General features: G+C 42.9%; 1 protein-coding gene and 1 non-coding gene across 3 annotated transcripts in view; one reads left to right on the top strand and one right to left on the bottom strand.

Annotated features, from left to right (window-relative positions):
* SEPTIN8 (septin 8) overlaps positions 1–17149 on the bottom strand; it is a 109475-nt gene that overhangs the window by 8065 nt on the left and 84261 nt on the right. The gene's annotated exons all lie outside the window — the stretch shown is intronic.
* LOC130267847 (U2 spliceosomal RNA) lies at positions 5217–5405 on the top strand. Its single transcript, XR_008843307.1, has one exon. It is a non-coding gene; the product is annotated as a U2 spliceosomal RNA (small nuclear RNA).

Here is a 17149-nt window from a genome sequence, read left to right on the forward strand (position 1 = left end):
GGGAGCTGTAGTTATGCAACAGCAGGAGGCAGACCACCACAACTCCCAGCATTCCCTTATGGGCATGCTGGGACTTGTAGTTTTGCAACAGCTGGAGGCACATTTTTTCTTTGGAAAAGTGTACCTTCAGCTGTTGTGTAACTACAACTCCCAGCTTGCACAAACAGCTAAAGTGCATGCTGGGAGTTGTAGTAGTGCATCTGCTGATGCATAACTACAACTCCCAGCATGCCCGTTGGCTGTCGATGACTGCTGGGAGTTGTAGTTTTGCAACAGCTGAAGGCACACTGAGTTATGTAGCAAACCAGTGTGTCTCCAGCTGTTGCATAACTACAGTCCCCAGCATCCCCAGCCAAAGTAGTATGCCTCCAGCTGTTGCATAACTACAAGACCCAGCATGCCCTTCCGCAGTCCGTACATGCTGGGGGTTGTAGCTTTTGCAACAGCTGAAGGCACACTGGTTGCAAAACACTCGGTGTTTCACAACCAGTGTGCCTCCAGCTGTTGCAAAACTACAACTCCCAGCATGCACTGATAGACCGTACATGCTGGGAGTTGTAGTTTTGCAACAGCTGGATGTTTCTCCCCCCCCCCCCAATGTGAATGTACAGGGTACACTCACATGGGCGGAGGATTACAGTAAGTATCCGGCTGCAAGTTTGAGCTGCAGAAAATTTTCTGCCGCAGCTCAAACTGCCAGCGAGAAACTACTGTGAACCCCCCGCCCATGCAACTGTACCCTAAAAACACTACACTAACACAAAATAAAATAAAAAGTAAAAAACACTACATATACACATATCCCTACACAGCCCCCCTCCCCTCCCCAATAAAAATGAAAAACGTCTGGTACGTCACTGTTTCCAAAAAGGAGCCTCCAGCTGTTGCAAAACAACTACTCCCAGTATTACCAGATAGCCGTTGACTGTCCAGGCATGCTGGGAGTTTTACAACAGCTGGAGGCACCCTGTTTGGAAATCACTGGCGTAGAATACCCCTATGTCCACCCCTATGCAATCCCTAATTTAGGCCTCAAATGCGCCTGGTGCTCTCACTTTGGAGCCCTGTTGTATTTCAAGGCAACAGTTTAGGGTCACATATGGGGTATCGCCGTACTCGGGAGAAATTGTGTTACAAATTTTGGGGGGTATTTTCTGCTTTTACCCTTTTTAAAAATGTAAAATTTGTAGCAAAACAAGCATTTTTTTTTTTTTTTTTTTTACATATGCAAAAGTCGTGAAACACCTGTGGGGTATTAAGGTTCACTTAACCCCTTGTTACGTTCCCCGAGGGGTCTAGTTTCCAAAATGGTATGCCATGTGTTCTTTTTTCTGTTCTGGCACCATAGGGGCTTCCTAAATGCGGCATGCCCCCAGAGCAAAATTTGCTTTCAAAAAGCCAAATGTGACTCCTTCTCTTCTGAGACCTGTAGTGCGCCAGCAGAGCACTTTTCACCCCCATATGGGGTGTTTTCTGAATCGGAAGAAATTGGGCTTCAAATTTTGGGGGGTATTTTCTGCTTTAACCCTTTGTAAAAATGTAAATGTTTTGGGAAACCAAGCATTTTAGGTAAATGATTATTATTTTTTTTTTTTACATATGCAAAAGTTGTGAAACCCCTGTGGGGTATTAAGGTTCACTTTACCCCTTGTTACGTTCCCCAAGGGGTCTAGTTTTCAAAATGGTATGCCATGTGGGGTTTTTATTGCTATCCTGGCACCATAGGGGCTTCCTAAATGCGGCATGCCCCTAGAGCAAAATTTCCTTCAAAAAAGCCAAATGTGACTCCTTCTCTTCTGAGACCTGTAGTGCGCCAGTAGAGCACTTTTCACCCCCATATGGGGTGTTTTCTGAATCGGGAGAAATTGGGCTTCAAATTTTGGGGGGTATTTTCTGCTATTACCCTTTTTAAAAATGTAAAACGTTTGGGAAACCAAGCATTTTAGGAAATTTTTTTTTTTTTTTTTACATATGCAAAAGTCGTGAATCACCTGTGGGGTATTAAGGTTTACTTTACCCCTTGTTATGTTCCCCGAGGGGTCTAGTTTCCAAAATGGTATGCCATGTGTTTTTTTTTTTGCTGTTCTGGCACCATAGGGGCTTCCTAAATGTGACATGCCCCCCAAAAACCATTTGTCGCTCCTTCCCTTCTGAGCCCTCTACTGCGCCCGCCGAACAATTAACATATGAGGTATGTCCTTACTCGAGAAAAATTGGGTTTCAAATACAAGTAAAAATTTTCTCCTTTTTACCCCTTGCAAAAATTCAAAAATTGGGTCTACAAAAACATGCGAGTGTAAAAAATGAAGATTGTAGATTTTCTCCTTCACTTTGCTGCTATTCCTGTGAAACACCTAAAGGGTTAAAACGCTGACTGAATGTCATTTTGAATAATTTGGGGGGTGCAGTTTTTACAATGGGGTCTTTTATGGGGTATTTCTAATATGAAGACCCTTCAAATTTACTTCAAACCTGAACTGGTCCCTGAAAAAAAGCGAGTTTCAAAATTTTGTGAAAAATTGGAAAATTGCTGCTGAACTTTGAAGCCCTCTGGTGTCTTCCAAAAGTAAAAACACATCAATTTTATGATGCAAACATGAAGTAGACATATTGTATATGTGAATAAAAAAAATTATTTGGAATATCCATTTTCCTTACAAGCAGAGAGCTTCAAAGTTAGAAAAATGCAAAATTTTCTAATTTTTCATCAAATTTTGGGATTTTTCACCAAGAAAGGATGCAAGTTACCACAAAATGTTACCACTATGTTAAAGTAGAATATGTCACGAAAAAACAATCTCGGAATCAGAATGATAACTAAAAGCATTCCAGAGTTATTAATGTTTAAAGTGACAGTGGTCAGAATTGCAAAAAATGGTCCTTAAGGTGAAAAAGGGCTCAGTCCTTAAGGGGTTAAAGCCCAACACCATACAGGACATTTGGCATTTGCCAGAGAACACCAAGACTGCCAAATTCGCCACTGGCACCCTGTGCTCTTCACAGATGAAAGCACACAGAGTTCACACAGGGCACACAGAGCACATGTGACAGACGTGACAGAGTCTGGAGAAACAGAGTCTGGAGACACTGCTGCCTGCAACATCCTCTAGCATGACCGGTTTTGGCGGTGGATCAATAATGGTGTAGGGTGAAATTTCTTTGGGGGGCGCATATCCCTCCATGTGCTTGCCAAAGGTAGCCTGATTGCCATTAGGTACTGAGATGAGATCCTCAGACCCCTTGTGAGACCATATGCTGGTGCGGTTGGCCCTGGGTTCATTGTAATGCAAGACAATGCTAGACCTCATGTGGCTGGAGTGTGTCAGCAGTTCCTGCAAGAGGAAGGCATTGATGCTATGGAGTGGCCCAACATGAATCCGATTGAGCACATCTGGGACATCATGTCTCGCTCCATCCACCAACGCCACGTTGCACCACAGACTGTCCAGGAGTTGGTGGATGCTTTAGTCCAGGTCTGGGAGGACATCCCTCAGGAGACCATCCACCACCTCATCAGGAGCATGCCCAGGCATTGTAGGGAGGTCGTACGGGCACGTGGAGGCCACACACACTACTGAGCCTCATTTTCACTTGTTTTAAGGACATTACATCGAAGTTGGATCAGCCTATAGTGTGGTTTTCCACTTTGATTTTGAGTGTGACTCCATATCCAGACCTCCATGGGTTGATACATTTGATTTCCATTGATAATTTTTGTGTGATTTTGTTGTCAGCACATTCAACTATGTAAAGATGAAAGTATTTCATACTATTAGTTCATTCAGATCTAGGACGTGTTATCTTAGTGTTCCCTATTTTTTTTCCCCATCATTTATGATATTGGGTTATATGTCTGGTATAAGGACCAGGGGAGGTGGGAATTATTTCTTGGCTGTGCACGAATGTATATAGAAATGTTTAATTTTTTTATCAATGGAGTAAGAAAAGTATTAGTTTGTTGATGGTCATATTTTGGGATGATAATGCATCTTGCCAAGATGAAAGTATGGTACAATATAGCTTTTTCTAAAAGGGTTTATCCCTTTTGAGAACATTTAAGTGAGAGACCTAAAAGTCACAGAATAAGAATGTTTACTAAACTCAGTTACCCTGGCGATTCAGTGCAGAAATGATGGATGTTTCTAGCTTCTGTTTACTAGAGGCCAATGCGTGGCTGCCGCTAGCCTTAGTGGTGACGTTCTGTATTACTTCATGACTTCCATCACTGAACAGTGATGGCAGTAATATGGCCAGTGACCAGTAAAGCTACTGATTGGCTGTAGTGGTTATGTGTCTGCTGCTAGTAAATAGAGACCAGAATGCCCACTGGAGCTTCTGTACTGGATCTCACCCTGTAGTCGTTCCACCCATTAAAGCAAAGACAGGCTCCCTCTGAACACCTGACTAGTGATGTAATGTCTCAAGCTGCACTGCAACCTGGGAAAACCTGAGACAACAGTAATTTTGTATGCGGTAAAAATAAACCTTGGGGCAAAAACAGAAGAATTGCGAGACCACCATGAAACACAGATACAGACACTACATTATGAACTACACTAACTGTACAGCCAATGTAGCATAGTCAAAAAAAAAAAATCCTGGAATACCCCTTTAATATAAAAACAGCTTATACATACCCTACTGACTTGGTGTCTTGTAAGGCTTTGGTGAACATAGCCTTACAAGCTCTTTCTGATTTTGCTAAATATCTGTTACTTGGGGTTAGTCAAAGTAAATCTTATGCCTATGATTAGAGAGAAGCAAACTAAACTTGATGAAACAGAGTCTGGGGAGAACTTTGCTAAAACTTTGGTTTACCTAGAGTGCGAACTTCTGGGGTTTAGGAGAACCTGTTAAAATAATATCAGCCATATTGCAGATAGTAAAAGGAGAAAGGATCACATGACCTCAGGGAATCCCATAATGCTTTTCAAACATCTCTCCCAGCCAGAAACAGCAGTAAAAGGGTGACATCAGAGCCACTATGCACATCGCTTCAGCAGCCATTTTAGGGAAAGCAGGTGTATATTGATCTTTGAGGAAGGAGCACACATATAATACTTGTAGTAAAGCAGCACTGCAAAGACCATTTTACATGCATACGCCCTGCATCCCCGAACCTTAAAGGGGTTCTCCGGTGGTCAACATGTTTTTCCGTTTTTGACTTATCCTATTTGTTCATTTCTATTCTTGTTGTTTAGGCTACTCTATTTCCGTTCGCTTCTCGGCCTTTTGGCTTAGATCAAGTGTAGTATCTGTTCTTATCAGTGGTTTAGTCTCTGCCATTAATGTAGGATGGATGCTGCATGGAGGAGCAGGTGTACCGGGGCGTTTCGGGGCTGGTACCACATAACCAGCACAACGGCTGTCCTGATGTGACCTGTTTCCTCCGGGTCTCACCATGAGGTAGAGGGGTGTAGAGCCGAGGTACTTCTGTGCCTTGGGGAGTGGTGACCCTGAGGTGCCAAAACTCACTGGGTGTTAACTCACTGAGTGAACGCACTGCACCATACTCTTCACCTTTGGCACTCACCCTTGGTATCCCGGCCTTCTGGCTAGGATCAGGGCAATTTTTATAGATCCAGCTGGATGACCGGGCAGTATATCTGCACTCATCCACTTATTATTTTTTTTTTTACGTTGGTCACTGTGCCACGTTTGTGTCTTTATTTGTACACAGGATTGTCAGGATACGGTAGCCCTTCTGGGTGTCCCTCCTGGCGGTCTAGGGGAGGTGTGTGTGGCCATTAGGTTCCTCACCTCCCTGCAACCCCTGGGCATCTTTGCTTTGGTCAAGATGCCACCAGTATACGGCTCCTTGGCTGATACCTTGGCTAACACCTAGGTTGAAGCCAGGAGCATTTTCGGCCCCTTAGTAGCTTCGACGAAAAGGGGCATTGAACCTGGATCCTTGCAGGTACCTTTTGGCCCGGAGGTGAAGGGTAGGTTTGTTGGGGGGGGGGGCCTCTCTCCTGTCGGAGAAGGGCTTTGCGATAGACCGCATCCTTTGTGCACGTTTTTTTAGTGCGACACGTTTGCACTTTTTCTTGCACTTTGAGTGATAGAAAGCACCTGCCTCGGCTCTTAACAAAATAAAACTCTATTTCCGTTCTTTGTTGTCTTTTTATCCCCCACTTTGTTTTCCTATCTTTGCTTTTATTTCCTGTTTCTTGCTGTGCTGAAAACTACAAATCCCAGCATGCCACATGCCTTGTTGGTTTGGGGCAGCTCCTTTTTTTTTTTTTTGTTCTGCCCTTTACCCACCCTACTATTTGCCCGGGTCGGCCTCCTTATACACAGCACACTAATATAATCAGCCTTGGTTGGGATACACTGGCATACACATACAAAAGAGACTACAACTCCCAGCATGTGTCATTCAGGAGTCTTCAATCTGTGGTTTAACACCAGCATGCTGCCTCTGTAGTCTCCTGGGGGTTGTAGTTCACCACACCTCTATAGGGTATACACCAGTGTTTCCCAACCAGGGTGCCTCCAGGTGTTGTAAAACTACTACTACTAGCATGCCCGGACAGCCAAAAGCTGTCCGGGCATGCTGGGAGTTGTAGTTTTGATACAGCTGAAGACACCCTGGTTGGGAAACAATGCACTTTGTTTGGGAAATACTGGCCTAGCCTTTTCAGTATATTACAACCAGGGTGCCTCCAGCTGTTGCAAAACTACAACTCCCAGCATGCCCAAAGGCTGTCAGGTCATGCTGGGAGTTGTAGTTTTAAAACAGCTGGAGGCACACTGGTGTAACATGATGTGTATGCTGAATAGGCTAGGACAGTGTTTCCCAACTAGTGTTCCTCCAGCTGTTGCAAATCTACAACTCCCAGCATGCCCAAAGTCTGTCAGGGAATGTTGGGAGTTGTAGTTTTGCAACAGCTGGAGGCACACTGGTTTGTAAACGCTAGCATACACACACACACAACAGGGACTACAACTCCCAGCATGTGTGATTCAGGAGTCGTCCCCCCCCCCCCCCCCCCCCCTTCACACATAGAAATCATCCCCAGTCCGAGATTTATTCCCCTGCAGTCTATACAACCCCGGCCCGTGCACCTTGTTATCCTCCCCTTCAGATAACACTTATCTTCTCTGTCTTCTTTCAGTGCAGACCTGCGTCCTCAGAAGACAGAGCAGGGGAAGGGGAGATGAGGAGCTGTGTACGTCCTCTCCCCCCCCCCCCCCCCCCCCCCCCCGCTCTGGCTTGCATGTTATTGTAAATTTTTTTTATTTTTTTACACTAACATGCTGGTGTTACCCCATACTTTAAATTTTCACAAGAGGTAAAAGGAAAAAAAAAAAAAAAGACACCAAAAAATTGAAACGCAATTTCTCCTGAGTATGGAAATAACCCATATGTGGGCATAAAATGCTCTGTGGGCGCACAACAAGGCTCAGGAGTGAGAGCACACTATGTACATTTGAGGCCTAAATTGGTGATTTGCACAGGGGGGGCTGATTTTACCCACATGTGACCCCATTTTAGAAACTACACCCCTCACGGAATGTAGCAAGGGGTATAGTGAGCCTTAACACCCCACAGGTCTTTGACAATTTTCTTTAAAGTTGGATAGGAACATGGAAATTTTTTTTTTTTTTTTTCACTAAAATGCTGGTGTTACCCAAAATGTTTAATTTTCACAAGGGAAAATAGAAGAAATGCTGATACACATTTTGGGGGGCTTTTTTTCTCTATTTTCCCTTGTGAAAATTAAACATTTTGGGTAACACCAGCATTTTAGTGAAAAAAAAAAAAAAAAATTTCCATGTTCCTATCCAACTTTAAAGAAAATTGTCAAAGACCTGTGGGGTGTTAAGGCTCACTATACCCCTTGCTACATTCCGTGAGGGGTGTAGTTTCCAAAATGGGGTCACATGTGGGGGGGTCCATTGTTCTGGCACCATGGGGGTTTTGTAAACACACGTGGCCTTCAATTCTGGACAAGTTTTCTCTCCAAAAGCCCAATGGCGCTCCTCTTCTGAGCATTGTAGTTCACACGCAGAGCACTTTACATCCACATATGCTGTATTTATATACTCAGAAGAAATGCTGATACACATTTTGGGGGGCTTTTTTTCTCTGAGTATATAAATACAGCATATGTGGATGTAAAGTGCTCTGCGTGTGAACTACAATGCTCAGAAGAGGAGCGCCATTGGGCTTTTGGAGAGAAAACTTGTCCAGAATTGAAGGCCACGTGTGTTTACAAAACCCCCATGGTGCCAGAACAATGGACCCCCCCACATGTGACCCCATTTTGGAAACTACACCCCTCACCTAATGTAATAAGGGGTACAGTGAGCATTTATAACGGGTACAGTGAGCATTTATGCCCCTCAGGTGTCGGACAGATTTTTGGAACAGTGGTCCGTGTAAATGAAAAATGTAATTTTTCATTTGCACAGAATTATTAAATTCTGTGATGTAGTGTGTGTGTGTGTGTGTGTGTGTGTGTGTGTTAAATGCACATGGCCCCCAACTTCCATTCCGAATAAATTCTCTATCCAAAAGCTCAATGGCGCTCCTCTTCTGAGCATTGTAGTGCGCCCGCAGTGCACTTTACACATACATACATATATATATGTATATATGTAGAGATATATATATATATATATATATATATATATATATATATATATACGCACGCACGCACGCACGCACACACACACACACACACACACACTAATCCCATACTCAGAAGAGATGGGGTTACAAATTTTGGGGGTAATTTTTTCCTATTACTCTTTTGTAAAAATGTAAATTTGGGGAAAAAACTGATTTAGTGAAAAAAAAAAAATTTCCTTCTACACATCCGACTTTAACGAAAAGTCGTCAAACACCTGTGGGGTGTTAAGGCTCACTGTACCCCTTGTTACGTTCCTTGAGGTGTGTAGTTTCCAAAATAGTATGCCATGTGTTTTTTTTTTTTTTTTCTGTTCTGGCACCATAGGGGCTTCCTAAATGTGACATGCCCCCCAAAAACCATTTCAGCAAAATTTGCTTTCCAAAAGGTCAAGGGCGCTTTCTCTTTTGAGCATTGTAGTGCTCCAGCAGAACACTTGATGTCCACACATGGGATATTTTCATACTCAGAAGAGATGGGGGTTACAAATTTTGGGGGGCATTTGCTCCTATTACCCCTTGTAAAAATAAAAAAAAAAGTAAAATTTTGGGGAAAAAATTCGCATTTGAGTGAATTTTTTTTTTCTCATTTACACATCTGACTTTAACGAAAAGTCGTCAAACATGTGTGGGGTGTTAAGGCTCACTTTACCCCTTGTTACGTTCCTTGAGGGGTGTAGTTTCCAAAGTAGTATGCCATGTGCTTTTTTTTTTTTTTGCTGTTCTGCCACTGTAGGGGCTTCCTTAATGCAACATGCCCCCCAAAAATCATCTCAGCTAAATTCACTCTCCAAAATCCCATTGTCGCTCCTTCCCTTCTGAGCCCTCTTAGTGCACCCACAGAACACTTTACATTCACATATGAGGTATTTCCTTACCCAAGAGAAGTTGGGTTTCAAATTTTTTTTTTTTTTTTTTTTTTTTTTTTTTTTTACAGAAAAGCCCCTCAAATCCACTTCAAGCTTAACTGGCCCCTTAAAAATTCATATTTTGAATTTTTCGTGAAAATTTTGAAAATTGCTGCCATATTTTGAAGCCCCCTAAGGTCTTCAAAAAGTAAAAACATGTCAACTTTATGATGCCTTTTTAAAGTAGACATATTGTATTTGTGAATCAATATATAATTTGGAATGTCCATTTTCCTTACAAGCAGAAAGTTTCTAAGTTAGAAAAATGCTAAATTTTCATCAAATTTGGGGATTTTTCACCAAGAAAGGATGCAAGTAACGACAAAAATTTACCACTATGTTAAAGTAGAATATGTCAACAACAAAAAACAATATATAAAAAAAAAAAACAATCTCGGAATCAGAATAAAAGGTAAAAAAGCATCTCAGAGTTATTAATGCATAAAGTGACAGTTGTCAGAATTGCAAAATAGGGTCCTTAAGGTGAAAATGGGCTGGAAGTGCGCCATTTTTTTTTTTAACACTAATTGTAATGAAGCTACGCAAAGGGTTTTGTGCACTCTCTAGCAAGTCAATCCTGTTGTCACATCCCAAAAATGGGAATTCTTTTTAACAGCTTATCCGAAAAAAATCACTTTCTCCACAAAGCACAAAACACTAACAAAAAGGGGATCATTTTTGTACCACTTGGAAAAAGCTATTGCTTCCTTCAATACCCCTTTGTGTATATTAACACCAGCAGGAATCTGCCTCTAAAAATGAATATGTACTCATCTCTACCTACCTCATCCTCCCTAGTGTCGACCCAGACTCTCTCATTTCCCTTTTCTTAGTCCTCTGCCCCTATCAGTTATCTGGGGGTTACGCTAACCCCCTTATGGGAAACTCTCTATTCTGTGAATTATCCTCCTCTCCTTACTCATCTGCAGAGCTTTCTTTTTTTTTTTTGTGAACAATAGAACAAATATAATGTTCCAAAAGGCTCTGCAAATGAGTAAGGAGAGGATTATGTCATAGTTTGGCCACATTCATGCAGTTAAAATGTCCTTTCTTCCCAAGTTCCTATACTAGTACTTCCAGCCCCATGCCCCGAACTGTTGACTGTGCAATGAATGATCTAGCACTTTTTATGGGCAGGAACACAATCCTGTATCTCACAATCTGTACTGTACCGTCCAAAACCCAATGGTGACCTAGGGGTGCCTAATATAGCCAAATACTGCTACGCAACCCACTTGGCTCCCTTTTGTAAAATACCACATATTTACTGAGCCCCCGTCTGGCTTACCCTTGAAGCACATGAATGTTACCTCTGCACCTTGCGAGCATTGCTCTGGACACCCTCCTACTTTAATCCCCCATATATAATCCCCTCATGAAACATTCCCTTCACCTGTGGGAGAACGTAAATTACCACCTCATATTTACCTACTTTTCCTTAATTCATTCTCTCTTATTCCAGTCAACACATGACTACCCCCTTACACGGCCTCCTGGCACCTTAAAGGCCTTACTTTGATACATCACTTCCTTTCCATCGAGGGTGGGAGTCCCTTTTTTACTCTCCAGACCCGATTTGTTCTATTGTATTTGCAAATCAAAAAGGTTATTTCTTCCCTCCTGTTTACCACACAACAGATACAATTTGGCAGCCCACCAGTCTGTACGAATTGCTCACACAGTCCCTGTTTACTGCTTTAGAGGCTGTTCAGCTTCTGGTGATGTCCGCCATATTAGTTGGGACTGTCCTGCAGTTACTAGGTTTTGCAAATGACAAATTGTTTACTTTTATTTTTCTTGCTGCAATGCAAACAACTGTTAAGTCCTGGAAACAAAGTATCGTATTTTTCGTCATATAAGACGCACCTAATTTTATAGGATAAAAATCTAGAAAATAAAGATTCTGAACCAAACACAATGTAAAGTATAGGGCAGTGATCTTCAACCTGCAGACCTTCAGATGTTGCAAAACTACAACTCCCAGCATGCCCGGACAGCCAACGGCTGTCCGGGCATGCTGGGAGTTGTAGTTTTGCAACATCTGGAGGTCCGTAGGTTGAAGACCACTGGTATACTCACGTGTCCCAGCTGCTCCGGACCAGTCACCGCTGCCCTGGATGTCGCCCTCCATCGCTGTCACCACGTCCCCAGGGTGTCCCCGTCGCTCCGGAACGTCTCTGCTGCCCGGCATCCACGCTCTCCGTTGCTACAATGACGTCGCTACGCACGTCACTCCTAATGGATGACGGGATGGCGTCCGCGACGACGTGATGGGGGCGAAGGAGAACGCCGGCCATGCAGGGGATCCCGGCACGGAGCAGACACAGAGGAGGCAGGTAAGGTCCCCCCGGTGTCCTGTAAGCGGTTCGGGACACCGTGATTTCACCGCGGCAGTCCCGAACAGCCCGACTGAGCAGCCGGGTTAGTGTTATTTTCGCTTCAGACGCGGCGGTCAGCTTTAATTGCCGCGTCTGAAGGGTTAATACAGGGCATCACCGCGATCATGATGTCCTGTATTAGCCGCGGGTCCCGGCCGTTGATGGCCTCTGCCATAGGTGTGTATTCGCCTTATAAGACGCACCAACTTCCCCCCAGTTTTGGGGAAGAAAAGTGCGTCTTATACGGCGAAAAATACGGAACTTTTGACTTCTTGGAAGAACATTGGCTTGAAGTACAGCAATGTGGCCAATGAGAAAATTGCAGCCCTCTCTGCAAACCCTAAGCGCATGAGAACCTTTGGAGAAGTCTGGTCCCCCCCCCAGCAATCCTTCTGTACCCAGTTGACTTCCACTGCCTTATTAACCTGAACCACTACACCTACCTAATCCCTCCCCTCTCATCTTGGCTTGTAGTCATGTATCATCTGTGTGTCATTGACTGGCTTCAGTGATCTTTAATGGGAATGTAAAAAATTTTTTCCCAATTTTCTTCTATTTTCAGATTGTAATAATTTTTTGGTTCATTTTTTGTACACTATAGGGACAACCATGTTGCCTGAGCTGTTTTTAATACCATTTAGAAAGGTGATTTACTGACAGGAGGTGTCCCATTCACATGAAAGTGAAACCTTACTGGGCATATCACAGGGAAGGGGAGGCTGAGCTGTGAGCTTCATCTTTTGTCTTTATTTTTTGGTGTCATCTCTCACTATAATGTTGTACAGATTACTCTCAAGCAGCCACCACCTTTTTATTACAGACAGAACAGTAAGGCTAGGTTCACACTACGGAATCTTCGGGCAGAAAATTTCCGCCCGGAGATTCAAAATGCGGCCAGTGCCGGCTGAATCAGTCGGCGCTAGGACCGCGCGTACACTGCAGTCTCCAATAGACTGCAATGTGTTCAGCGAGTATTTCCGCCTGAAGAATGAGTAACGCCATTCTTCAGGTGGAAATTTCCAAGCGGATTTTCCGTTCACAAATTCCGAAGTGTGAATTTGTGAACGGAAAACCATTTGCTACACTATACATTTTAGTAAGCGGAATTTCTGCCTGCAATTTCAAAGCGGAATTGCAGGCGGAAATTCCTTAGTGTGAACCTAGCCTAAGTCTCAGCTTAGTTTAAGGCTTAGTGGTAAAAAATGAAACTCAACAGTAGAAATAAGAACGGACGGCAACTCACTATAAAAGTCCAAGGCTTCTTTATTTATGGGGACAGGTGCAAATACAGGCAGGTACATTCCAAAAAGAGCAACGTTTTGCGTTATACGCTTCTTCCGAGTGAGCCGGAAGCGTATAACACTAAACATCACTCTTTTTGGAATACACCTACCTGTATTTGCACCTGTCCCTGTAAATAAAGAAGCCTTGGACTTTTACAGTGAGTTACCGTCCATTCTTATTTCTACTGTTGTGCTTAGTGCTATGCTTATGAAGGACTGAGACACCGCTGGAGGGCATAAGGGGATTAGCAGAAGCTGTATACCGGGCATCGGGAGTAGCTAGCAGTTCGCTAGAGGGAGGGGTGTAGTAGTGCCGGCTACATTTCTTCTTGGTTGTAAAAATGGAAACTGCAAAATGTCAGGATTCATTTTAAAATATAGATAGTAAAATGGAAAATTAGTAATAAAAAAAATTAAAAAAAACACACCAAGTTTAACATAAGCATGATTTAAACAATAGACCCTGTTTACATTTGCCTTGGCTCCTCCATGACCATTCTTTCATCACAGATCTTGCTTGTAATCTTTTATGGTTATATGAAAAAATTTAATAAAATTGAACATTTTAAACAAATTAAATAAAAACACAAACACAATGCAAAATAAAAGTGAAATTTAATAAAAAGAAACAAAAAAAATTACAAAGTAAACAGAGGTGAATCTTCAAAAATAAAGAACAAAGTCACAATGGCGGAACAAAAAACAATCCTTTATGTATTCTCTAACAAGTAATGTTGTTTGGCCACAGTAAAGTGAGTAATACAATATAACAATTTACATCTCAATGAACATACAAGTTAGGAAGAAAGCAGTCGATGTCTCCAGCACCATAAAATCTGTGAATGACAAGGTAAACAAACTGGATGGGGAGTAGTACCTTATGTTAGAGGAACCATATGCGGGACATTTATTGACCCCAATGAGTGAAAACTTATTTTAAAAAACTGTGAAAAATAAAATAAATTCTGCATAGTTCTCTTTGTTTTTTTTTTTTCTCTTTTTTTGTTTCATTTATCAGAATTGGGTCTTCAGATGGGCTTATTGTTTGTACTCTAGATGCAGAACCCTGGACCACCCGGCTATTCTATTAAACAGTTTTTACGAAACCAAGGAGAACTTTGGTGCCTTAAGTTTGGTTTTGTTAAACTGGAGGGGCGTTATATTCCAACAATGTATTTAACTGAATGAAGTCTTAAAGGGGTTTTCCGCTGCCCTGCTTCTGGAGCTCCGCTCCCCAGCATCCGGAAGTTTATTGTTCCGAACGGCTGTGTGCGGGCTTCCGTGTTCAGGGCCGCCCCTCGTGATGTCACGCCCGCCCCCTCAACGAAAGTCTATGGGAAGGGGGCGCGACGGCCGTCGCGCCCCCTTCCCATAGACTTTCGTTGAGGGGGCAGGCGTGATGTCACGAGGGGACGGGCGTGATGTCACGAGGGGCGGCCCTGAACACGGAAGCCCGCACACAGCCGTTCGGAACAATAAACTTCCGGATGCTGGGGAGCAGAGAACCCCTTTAAGGGCCTTTAAAGAGGTACTCCACTGGCCAGCCTTCCAGCTGCATTCGGAACATCTAGTTCCGAACGCTGTGCACGCGCTGTGGGGGTCGGCAATGCCCCCTCATGACATCAGGCCACGCCCCCTCAATGGAAGTCTATGGGAGGCAGAAGGCTGGCTAGTGGAGCACCCTTTAAGATGAGGAAATTATGGTCCAAACAGACCGATTATTGCCCCGATTAAAAACAAAGCAATTAGCTAATAATTGTTCATTTGCCAGCTGATCGCTTTGATCATGCAGCCATATGGTTGGCCTAATATAACCCTGCGTGAACAGGGGATGTACAGCTGACAGTGGTGTGAAGGGTGCATGAACCATCCAGTATTCATTCATGTGGCACTGGCTGTTCTGGATGGCCTGTCCATGAGTGCACCAAAGAATCTAATTTCACTGCTTTTTATTTTTTCATTTTGCTCTATTATCAGATCATTGATCCAGTTAACAATTTAGTCTGTCAAATGTGTAAGCCCTTAAATGACACAGATAACATAGGAGTAATAGATGAGAATTAAAATAGGAGACAGGCAGTACTAACAAAATCCCAACAATATATGTTGGAATTTTAAAAATCTACAAAAGCAGAAGAATATCAAAATATCATGTGAAGTATGACAACAGCCCTCCAACAAAGCGCACTGCATCCAAGCATTGACTAGGTCTTTTATTTTTTATTTACAAATATCTTCTGGTTTTTGGGATTGGTGGACATCCAGTGATCAGATTTTCCTACTGGAAAATGCTTGAGAAACCTTATAACCAAAAGGAAAAGGCCGTCATCGCTCACATCAGTGTCTGTCCACAACAGGGCTTATTATTCAAGTTCTTCTTTCCTCTCGCATCTGCTAACAGGGTTATGGGCCCTAGTGTGCATCTGAACACCTAGAGGAAACCCACACTAACAAAAATTACCAACAAATGTAGGTCAGATGTGAACACAAGCTACCGGTGGTGCAAAGCCTTCAGATTTATAATTCTGTTTCCTGTCTGTTAGGATTCATATTTTACGTAATAGGAGTAGGTTCTGCTGTATTACAGGTACAACGGCATGACCCCACAGAACGCCCCTAAAACTTAAAATACTATTTCCAAGTAATGTGAACTTGACACATTTCTTAATTTAACAGAGACCGTGTTTGAACAATAAAGAATACAGAAATTCTTCTAAGGATGTCCCTAAAGTATGCAATTCACCCCAGCCTTAAGTGTTAGGGCAATAATATTTAATTTCTAGGAAAAGGAAAGAGGTCACTTTGCCTCCGCCTAGAAAGAAACCACAGCCTCAAAAATCTTTCTTATGTCAGTAATCCAGAATGCACAAGTTAAGTGCTACCCCTTTTAGCTCATCTTTGCCCTTTCCAATATCCAGTTGACAATAGAAAACAGCAAAATGTGAAGGGCCCCATTTATCCTGCAAGAGTCCCAAAGATTAAAAGGGTACCTCTCATCAAATAAACTTTTGATATATTTTAGATTAATGAATGTTGAATAACTTTCCAATAGCATGTTAATGAAAAATATGCTTCTTTCTATTGTATTTTTCTCAATCAGTCCTGTCAGCAAGCATTTCTGACTCATGCTGGAGTCCTAAACACTCAGAGCTGCCAGCCTGCTTTGTTCACAGCCAAACAGGCTGTGAACAAAGCAGGCTGGCAACTCCGAGTGTTCTCCTTTGTGAACAAAGCAGACTGGCAGCTCTGAGTGTTTAGGACTCCAGCATGAGTCTGAAATGCTTGCTGCCAGGACTGGTAGGGAGACCCCTAGTGGTCATTTCTTCAAAGTGGAAAATTAAATAGAAAGAAGCATATTTTTTAATAACATGCAATTGTAAAGTTATTCTGCATACATTAATCTATAATATATCAACATTTTTTTTGATGAGAGGTACCCTTTAACTGTTTTAGAAACATATACATAAAGACATCTTTACGGGAGTTTGGTGTGTCCAGGAGTCTGCTGCCTTTATTAGTTCTCATGTTTTACCTTTTTCTCCATCCATAGCTCATGAGGAATCTTCTCTTCTCTATGCTAAGAGACACTGGGGCTGAAGAGTGTGATTTTTTCCCCCCTCGCAGTCTGCACTGTGTGTACTCTACTCCCCCTGTCACCTAACATCCTATGTGATCTGTTTATAAACTTAAAGGGGTACTCCGCCCCTATACATCTTATCCCCTATACAAATGATAGGGGATAAGATGTCTGATCGCAGGGGTCCCGTTGCTGGGGAACCCCACGATCTCCCTGCTGCACCCGGCATTTGTTTAGAGCATTGGGTGCAGTGCCAGAGGTTCGTGATGTAATTGCCACGTCCCGCTCGTGCTGTCACTCCTCCTCCCATAGACTTGCATAGAGGGTGTGTGGCCATGATGTCACGAGCGAGGTGTGACTGTGACGTC

The sequence above is a fragment of the Hyla sarda genome, chromosome 4 (assembly GCF_029499605.1).
Source record: "Hyla sarda isolate aHylSar1 chromosome 4, aHylSar1.hap1, whole genome shotgun sequence".
Taxonomy (NCBI): domain Eukaryota; kingdom Metazoa; phylum Chordata; class Amphibia; order Anura; family Hylidae; genus Hyla; species Hyla sarda.